A 10049-nucleotide genomic window follows, 5' to 3' on the forward strand; every position below is an offset into this window, starting at 1 on the left:
AAAAAGGGTTTGGGGGTGAGGTTTTTTATAGTCTAAAATGTAATATTAGAAATTTGCCACTTGGAAACGAGTGCCTTTCCCTTGAAGACATACCCTCGAGACGACCGAACTGTTTTGCTAAAGCAAAGATGAAATTAAAAGGTTCTTTCCCATCCCCCCCCCCCCCCCCAAATATATGCAACTCTCATACATGCTAAAACTGTTTTCCCATCGGCAGAGATGCATACCATAAATCTATATAGGGACTGAAATAACATGATCATATTTAAATTAAAGCATGGGAGCTAGTTTTGATTATCATGTGGACAATCTGTCAGTACAATTTATAGATTATACTTGAAATTACTATATCTGAGACCACTAGGTCCCTTGATAGCAAACTGAAGAACTTTTATGTATACTGAATGTAGACTACTGTTAAAAATTGAAGTGTGTTTGTGTTTTAACAAAAACCCTACCAGTTAAATATACCACCATGTTTTTTTCCTATTTTTTCTTTCATTTTGTCACAGAATTATTTTCCTTTAATCAAATAACAAAGTGTATACAGTTGTGGCAAATACTACCCATCAAAAAAGAAATCCAATCATCCACAAAATCAAAAAGATCTCAAATAGTGACACTTAGTTCCCGGCCACATGGTTTCTTTTCAAGTTTTTGGAAAAAAAAACAAACACATCTATTTACAGTATCACAGTATCACAGTATGTTAGAGATTGGAAGGGAGCTCGAAAGATCATCTAGTCCAATCCCCCTGCCGGAGCAGGAACACCTAGATAATGTTACACAGGAATGCGTCCAGGCGGGTTTTGAATGTCTCCAGGAAAGGAGACTCCACAACCTCCCTGGGCAGCCTGTTCCAGTGTTCCGTCACCCTCACTGAGAAGAAGTTTCTTCTCAAGTTTAAGTGGAACCTCTTGTGTTCCAGTTTGTACCCATTACCCCTTGTCCTATCATTGTTTGCCACTGAGTAGAGCCTGGCTCCGTCCTCGTGACACTCCCCCTTTATATATTTATAGACACTGATAAGGTCACCCCTCAGTCTCCTCTTCTCCAAACTATAGAGACCCAGCTCCCTCAGTCTTTCCTCATAAGGGAGATGCTCCACTCCCTTAATCATCTTCATTGCCCTGCGCTGGACTCTCTCCAGCAGCTGCCTGTCCTTCTTGAACTGAGGGGCCCAGAACTGGACACAATATTCCAGATGCGGTCTCACCAGGGCAGAGTAGAGGGGAAGGAGGACCTCTCTCGACCTACTAACCACCGCCCTTCTAATACACCTTAGGATGCCATTGGCCTTCTTAGCCACAAGGGCACAGTGTTGGCTCATGGTCATCCTGTTGTCCACTAGGACCCCCAGGTCCCTCTCCCCTACACTGCTCCCTAACAGGTCATTTCCCAACCTATACTGGAACCTGGGGTTGTTCCTGCCCAGATGCAGGACTCTACACTTTCCCTTGTTATATTTCATCAAGTTACTCCCTGCCCAACTCTCCAGCCTGTCCAGGTCTCGCTGGATGGCAGCACAGCCTTCTGGCGTGTCAGCCACTCCTCCCAGCTTAGTGTCATCAGCAAACTTGCTGATAGTACACTCAATTCCCTCATCTAAATCGTTGATGAATATATTAAATAATACCGGTCCCAGTACTGACCCTTGAGGCACTCCACTAGTTACAGGCCTCCAACTAGACTCAGCCCCATAGGCTACAACTCTCTGGCTTCTCTCCTTCAGCCAGTTCGCAGTCCACCTCACTACCTGATCATCCAGTCCACACTTCCTCATTTTAGCCGTGAGGATGCTGTGGGAGACTGTGTCAAATGCTTTGCTGAGGTCAAGGTAGACCACATCCACCGCTCTGCCATCATCCATCCACCGTGTTATTTCCTCATAAAAGGCTAAGTGATTGGTCAAACATGATTTCCCCCTGGTGAAGCCATGTTGACTGCCCCTCATAACCTTCTTATCCTTGATATGCCTTAAGATGGTACCAAGGATAAGGTGTTCCATCACTTTCCCAGGGATGGAGGTGAGGCTGACCGGTCTATAGTTACCCGGGTCCTCCTTCTTGCCCTTTTTGAAGACTGGAGTGACATTTGCTTTCCTCCAGTCCTCAGGCACCTCTCCCATTTCCCAAGACTTGGTAAAGATGATGGAGAGCAGTCTAGCAATGACTTCCGCCAGTTCCCTCAGCACCCGCGGGTGCATCCCATCTGGACCCATGGATTTATGGATGTCCAGATTGCTCAACTGGTCTCTAACCCATTCCTCATCGACTAAGGCAAACCGCTCCGTTGACCTGACTTCATCTAAGGTCTCAGGGGTACAGGGCTCTTCAGGACTGCCTGCAGCAGAGTAGACAGAGACAAAGAAGGCATTCAGTAACTCTGCCATCTCTTTATCTTCTGTCACCAGGGCACCCATCCCGTTCATCAGTGGGCCTACATTGCCTCTGGTGTTAGTTTTGTCTGCCATGTATTTGAAAAAGCTCTTTTTGCTGTCCTTGACCCTTCTTGCCAGGTTTAATTCTAAGGATGCCTTAGTCCTCCTAGCTGCCTTCCTACATCCTCTAGCAGCAGCCTTATATTCCTCCCAAGTGGCCAGCCCCTCCTTCCATGACCTGTAAACTCTCCTCTTCCACTTGAGCATACCCAGCAATTCCCTATTTAGCCACGCAGGTCTCTTGGCCCTCTTCCTTGACTTCCTGCGTGTCGGGATGCTCCGATCTTGAGCACGGAAATAGCAGTCCTTGAATGTCAACCAACTATCTTGGGCCCCTTTACCTTCAAGCAGCCCTGCCCATGGGATTTCCCCTAGCAATTGCTTGAAAAGGCCAAAGTTTGCCCTGCTAAAGTCCAGGGTTGCAATTCTACTTGCTATTCTACTAGTCCTGCCACACAAGATCCTGAACTCCACCATCTCGTGGTCGCTGCAACCAAGGAAGCCCTCAACCCTTACTGCTTCAACCAGATCCTCCTTGTTAGTGAGGATGAGATCCAGCAGCGCTCCTCTCCTGGTCGGCTCATCCACCATTTGCAGGAGGAAGTTATCATCCATACACTGGAGGAACCTCCTGGACTGCGGCTGGGTTGCTGAGTGGTCCTTCCAGCAAACATCAGGGAAGTTAAAATCCCCCACGACGACCACGGCCTGTGACTGTGAGGCCGCTCTCAGCTGCCTGTAGAAGGCCTCGTCAACTTCCTCACCCTGATCTGGGGGTCTGTAACAGACACCTTTCTTGCTAACCTCTAAAATTTTGTTATTAATACTGTTATTTTTCATACTATATTTAATGGAAAAAGAATATAAGCATTCAAAATTAATTTCAAATTGGAATTTAATAGCAGCACTCAGATTATTTTCTTATTTTTCTCATTAAAATTCTGTTGAGCACAAAGCACGCATCAACCATTTTAGCTTCATTTGGGCAATAGGATTACATCCCACAATAAAGGAAAATGAAGCAGAAGACTGGTTGTTTGCTTTGCCTTTTATGACAGTGCATCAAAATCCTAACATGGTCACTGAATGCCATTACTTTCAAAAGTTAAACCAAGCCCAAAAGCAGGCCAACATCTTACAGCAGCAATCCAACTGGGAAACACTTTGAGACAACAGTATCCAGTCCACGTACGTGGAAGGATTTTGGAAAGGAAGATAAAGTTAGCAGTTTCAGAGTGGAAAAACTGGTTTATGATGAAATACAACAGTATTATGGTGAAGTATAGACACAGCTAAATAACTTCTAATTATCCAGAATTAAGTAGTTCCAGTGGTGCTCTGCTGCACGGATTCATTTGTACAGGCATCAAGTGCCTCGCTATGCTAACAGAGTCAAGAAGCAAAAAGCAGTAACAACAGCCATTCTGCATCTTTCTCTTTCAAAATGCAGTGATTTAAAAAAAAAATGTTAGTTCTTCCTTTTTCCCACCCAGACTTTTTCCATATCTTCACCCCTGTGCACATTCCCTGCTAGGAACCACCACTACCTATCATGCCAGCTAATGAATGATTGGGAATGATTGTGCACTAATTCTGCCTGGTGTCACACCAGCTGAGACACAGGGCTCCAGATCAACCCTATTTCCAAAGCAGTTAAGCAGATGCTTTTTGTTGGCTGTATAAGGAGAAGGTGGAGGAGGCACCAGGTCACTAAATACTACTGTACACCCCTGTTGCACTTCCAAGCATAGGCATTTGCTTCTAATCTGGATAACAAAGACTATTGTATAAGCCTTGCTCCCCTGCAAGATTTCTTACTGTATGCTACCACCAGCATGTAAAAATAATGTCTAATTACACATTACAGCTTAAAATGAGATAATAATTATTTATAAAAATTAAAAAATAGTTCTCCAGTTCTCCCTCAATGTATGTGAGCCTTCATATCATACTGTGAAGCCTTCTACTACTTTCCTTCCCTTTCCTTTTTAATTTTCTTAGTCTAAATGAAACTTTGAGGTGTTTGGGGAGTGGTTGCTTTAGAACGTACTCAATATACATCTAGATGTTTCAGCAGAACAAACAGCAACAATAAAAATTTGATGTATAAAAGACAAATTGGGAAATGAGACCTTGGACAACGCAACAGAGGCATCAATGAATTACTGAAGGGTCATCCCTTTCAATTTCATTATTCTGACACTGAAAATGTTCTTGCAGTGCAAAGCAGCAATTACAGCGTACTCAAATTAGACAAATGCTTATTTATAGCAATAATCCAATAATCTAAGAACCAGTTTAACTGAAATTCCAAACCATTGACCTGCTTTGTGGAAGTAGTGGGAAAGCTGATAGCTGTTTTGACATGAGCAGAAATCTTACTGTAAAAGACAACTATGCAGCTGCCTTAAACCCCTTTTATGTGTAGCCATGACATGCTTCTGCTTCTGGTGTAGAATTGCAGGGATCCAAGTAAGAATATGGGATAGTGGCTACTAGAAACAGAAACCCCACTACTTCAGAAGGAACTCAGGGAGAAGAAAAAAAATCAAACAAAAATAAGTTATCTTTGGGAAAGGGTTCTCCAAAGTCTGCATTATAAAGTTGGCAACCTGAAGTGTGTGTCATGAGTGGTTCTCCTGGGTTTCTAACCAGACATTGCACATAAAATTTTCAACACCACAGGGACACTACAATTCTTTGAAAAATAGTGCGTAGGTTCCATATCCCTTGGGTGCATTTGAAATGTGCAAGGCATAAGAATAAAGATTGAGGGGAAAATAAGGCACAAATCGGAAAGCAGGCAGAGCCTGTCACTGTATCCCTTCTTTAAGCGCAAACTGAAGACAAGTTACAGCTAGTTTTAGTGATTCTTAACTAGATTTCTAATTTTCCCATCTAAGATTAGATATCATTTAAGAATCCAGAAGATAAAACAGACAGGGATATGAAAAAAAGAAAAAAAAACCCAACAAAAAACGGAGGAAGGAATCCATCCTACCCAACTCAGCATAGGGAAAATTTTCTTCTTTCATCCTTCAGCAAAAACACGGAACAAATTTTGTCTCTGGGTATCTTGATATTTGCTCCATAACTTGAAGCATGGATCTGAGGAGATTCATACAAGTTTATTTATTCTGAAGTTCTGCTGAGTACAGGAATGCTCAATTATTCCCCAAATTACATCAGGTCCTGTGGCTTAGTGATTTAGGCCTTTTTTCCACTAAGTACAATTACTTCACATGGAATCATAAAACCCAGGCATTGGAAGGTTGTTATTAGGTCCCCCCTAAGCCTTTTCCTCAAGCTAAACAATCCCAGTTCCCTTAGCATCACTTCACAGGAAACTCCAGCTCTCTTGACATATTGGGCTCCACTGGGCTTGCCTGCCTTTATCCACATCTTCCTTGTACGGGGGACCCAAAACGGGATGCAGGTGGGAAGTGGGCTAGGTTCATAAACTAGATTAATACTATTAACTCCACAGGTCTTGAAACTCATTTGGCTTAATTTGGAACAAGCTGCCACAGTGACCATCTCCCAGTGGATCAGATGATAGGCATCTGTGCTAAAACCAGAGAATTCCGTAAAGTTTATTTCACCACATGCAACCCTACTGCCCAGGGCTACAGACAGCTCTGTAGTACAAAGCATCTGCCCAGGGAGAGAGATATGGAGCAGTGGGTCATGACAGGATCAGGGGGTGGGAAGAGCAACAGATATTTCTCCTAGCTTTGCTATCCCCTGTTTATTTAAATATGCCAACGTGCAAATGATTAATCCAATTCATTAGCATACATTAGTCCTTTTCACTGACAAGGTTCTTTAGTTCTCATTTTACATACAGTATTCCTACACCATCAAGGAGATGAGCTGGAAGCTCTTCTATTCTTTTGCTTTAATGGAAGCTAGGAGTCCAGCAATCATTTAGAATCTTACATCAATCTTGTCACACCACATTATTCACAGTAGCATTTCTATCTGAAATATTCATGTACTTTTCTGAGTTTGATTGGTTTTGAGTAACCTTAAGGGCATTCCCCTGGATTTCATTTGGGAGTGACAATATATAATACTTTATGTTCCTTTTTTATGTCCCTTTCTTTTAATTGTCACAAACTGTAAAGTAGTTCAGGGTGTTTCCAGGATTCCAAAGGGCACCTGGGTTTATGGATTTAGCATTTACAAACTTCTGCATAATTGATTTAAACTATAGCTGAAAAAAAAAACATTCTGATCCCAGAGCAACCTTCCCATTTGGAAATCGGCTGTGGAAGAACCATCAACACTCAGTTACAGCATGTTCTATTTTAAGATCTCAAAGCATCTCACAAAAAATCCCATTTATCACTCCTGTAAGGGGAACTGCACAGCCTGTTCTGTATCTAACCGTACAGAGGAGGAGCCATGGCCACACAGGAGAGATGGTAACTTCTTGTCATCTTTAGACAGGCATCACTCTCCTCTGCTGAGTGCCAAGCACCTCTCAACTCTGCTGCCTTCCCTGATCAGTTAAGATCATTCTTCTTTCCTGTGCAAGCATATGGCTAATGTTCACACCGTGCATGGTGCACAGCTATGGGTTTAATATTTCCTAAGTAAGTTTTGAGGCATTTAGATTAGGCTGGTTTAGACCATCTGTATTAAATATATACCTATTAATATCTGCAGAAATTCCCTTGAACAACACGCTCAGTTGTGTCCTGTAGGATGTTAATTAACGTAGCAAGGTACCATGGCAAGGTACAAGGTGCTAAACTATTTCTAAGTATTTTGAATTCAGGCTATTTCTGTCTTCAGGGATAAGCAGCATAAACTGTATACACAGCAAAACCTGGAAACTGTTGTTTGAAGTGGTATCATTTGTAAAACCCCTTCAGCAGCATAGCAGAATCAGGACATGGGTGGAGGAGAGATCCTGTATGAAATTAAAAATACCCTCACTCTCTCCAAAACTCAAGCATGAGTGAAATGAAAAAAAGAAAAAGACAAATATTTACATTAACTTTTTGAAATTTATAATGTAGCTGGAAGAGCAGACTTAAAAGCTAGCACTAAGTGATGAAGGGGGTAAGCTGGCATTACCTTCTTGGATTTATAATAGCTTTTGAAAATAGAAGCTTGGAGGGATCAGAAAAGAAAAAAAACAAAGTGCATCAAGAAGATAGGTCAATTAGAAACCCACAAGAGCTTTACGGAATTAGTGGAGGCAGCGACACACTGTTCCCTTTTTGGAAGCATTACAATTCTTTAAATCAGATTAGGGTCAGTCCTAATTGTTCCAAGAACAAAGATGTGTGATATTTATTTGCTGGGTGCCTTCTTTCCTGACTGATTAGCTTTATGAAGATTAGGTGCCAGTCATTTCTGAAATGGCTAATGTGAGGTAATTAGCTCACAGCATGCTGCAGTTTGCACTGCCCAGGAGAAGAGTTTGCTCATCTCAGCTGAGAGAAGAATTATAGAAGACATTACAGTCAAAGGAGCAGAAAGTTAGCAAAGTCCTTCCCAAAAAGTTCTTGCAAAATTTGATTAAGCTTTTTTTCAAAATATACTCCATAAATAGACTAAGAGGGAGATTGGTACAGCATGAGCTATGCTAGAAAATCCTTTAAAAAACCAAACCAGTATGAAGTGCTTCCAGAAGGTTTGCCTTAACAATAGTGTAGCACCTCTCACAATTCCCATTCTTCACGGTATTATGTTTAATCTTTTTATGATGTTCATAGAGAAAGAACAGTGATTGCATCCAGTGAGAAAACTGCACTTTTAAGGAGACCTTACAGTATGACTTTTAAAAGTTTCTTCTGACAGCAGTCACAAGAAAAAACAGCCTGGAGCCAGAAACATGATACTAGGGCGTTTGACAGATTCTAACCATAAAGCTGTAATAAAGGCAAGAGGAAGAAATTATGATTTTTCACAGAACTACATTATATCCTGGTTCCAAGTTTCAGAAGATAAACATGAGCTGAGAGGAAGAAGCAGGACTATTGATTTGAGGTTAAAGAAAGGACGAGTTGCAAAGATCAGCTCCTTTGGATAGATCCAACCACCAGTTATGATAATAGGACCAATGAAAATCTTCATGGTAGGTGCCTACTGGAGAAGTTAAAAGTGGAGCAGCTATCATAAAACTCAGCTAAGCATCCTCAACCCAATACTGACATTTATTATGTTAAATATGCTGTTATTTCCTCTACGTGCATTCCACTGTTTAAAGCAAATACTTTTGATAAATCTCCTAAGTGAAGCTGAGGGTTTGTTACCTGTCATGTTTTAACGCCAGCCAGCAGCTAAGCCCCACACAGCCACTCGCTCACTGTCCCCAGCAGGACTGGGGAGAGAATCAGAAGGGTAAGAGTGAAAAAACTCATAGGTTGAGGTAAAGGCAGTTTAACAGGGAAAGCAACTGCTGTGCATGCAAGCAACGCAAACCAAGGAATTCAGTCACCACTTCCCATGGTCAGGCAGGTGCAGGACAGCCTGCCTTCATCACAAGTAACGGTTACTTGGGAAGACAAAGTACTCCATTACTCCAAATGTGTGTATCCTCCCGCCTTCCTTCTTCTTCCTCCAGCTTTATATGCTGGGATATCCCTTGGGTCAGGTAGGGTCAGCTATCCTGGCTGTGGCTCCTTCCCAGCTCCTTGTGTACCCCCGGATTTATTACCAACACTCGTCACAGCGTTCAATCAATATCTGATCAGTCAACAATCTGATACAAAACACAGTCCCATAAAAGCTACTACGAGAAAAATTAACTCTATCTCAGTCAAAACCAGCACACATTCTCATGGTGTTGTACATACCATGAAAACCCAAGGTACCCAAAAGCTTCCAGAGTGCTTGTTCGTTGTGAATGGTTTATATGCATCAAAGCAATGTTTTCCCTTAACTAAGTTCATACTGTCATTCAGCAAGACAGTGACTGACATGTGAACACAAGCCAAGCGCACAAAAGGCTCCTCCAAGCATTTTGAACTGATGTGCTTTCCAACTAGTTAGTGATCTAATGCAGAAAGTCAGTCTCTGACTTTCAAGGATTTATGAATTATTGAATTTCAATAGTTAAGTAACTACCACATTTACTCAATCCATATCCAATTTGCTTTATCCCTACCTGTAGTCAGTGTTCAGCAAATATTTTAAGAATAGCTTACAAATTGGTCCATTTAAATAGAGGAAATTAAATATGTTCACCACTATTGAAAGGCATGCAATTTTAGCTATAGTTCTCTTGTTCCAGCAGGTCTTGGTCATCATATTCAACTAGAGTGGAAGCCTTGTAATACATTTGTAGAAAAAACATTTTCCATAAATTTAATCTCAATCCCTATTTTATTATGCACCAAACTTTTGGTTCTTCTTACATAAAACCCATCACACAATACATGTCAACATACAGTGACTCAGTTAATGGGTAGGTGGGAATATGTGACACGTAAAATTTGTTAACAGAAAACTTAATGAGACTATCAAACAAAATACCTGTTAGCATTAGGAAGGACAGATATTTTTCAAATGATTACTAAAAAAACAAGCAACACATTTGAATGTGAGATGACGAGTGAAAAAGAGAGTATTAAAAGTTACTTCACCATAGAAA

This window comes from Pezoporus flaviventris, unplaced genomic scaffold (genome assembly GCF_033815535.1).
Source record: "Pezoporus flaviventris isolate CSIRO_AGI_PZ_B2104156 unplaced genomic scaffold, CSIRO_AGI_Pfla_v1 ptg000078l, whole genome shotgun sequence".
NCBI classification, from domain to species: domain Eukaryota; kingdom Metazoa; phylum Chordata; class Aves; order Psittaciformes; family Psittacidae; genus Pezoporus; species Pezoporus flaviventris.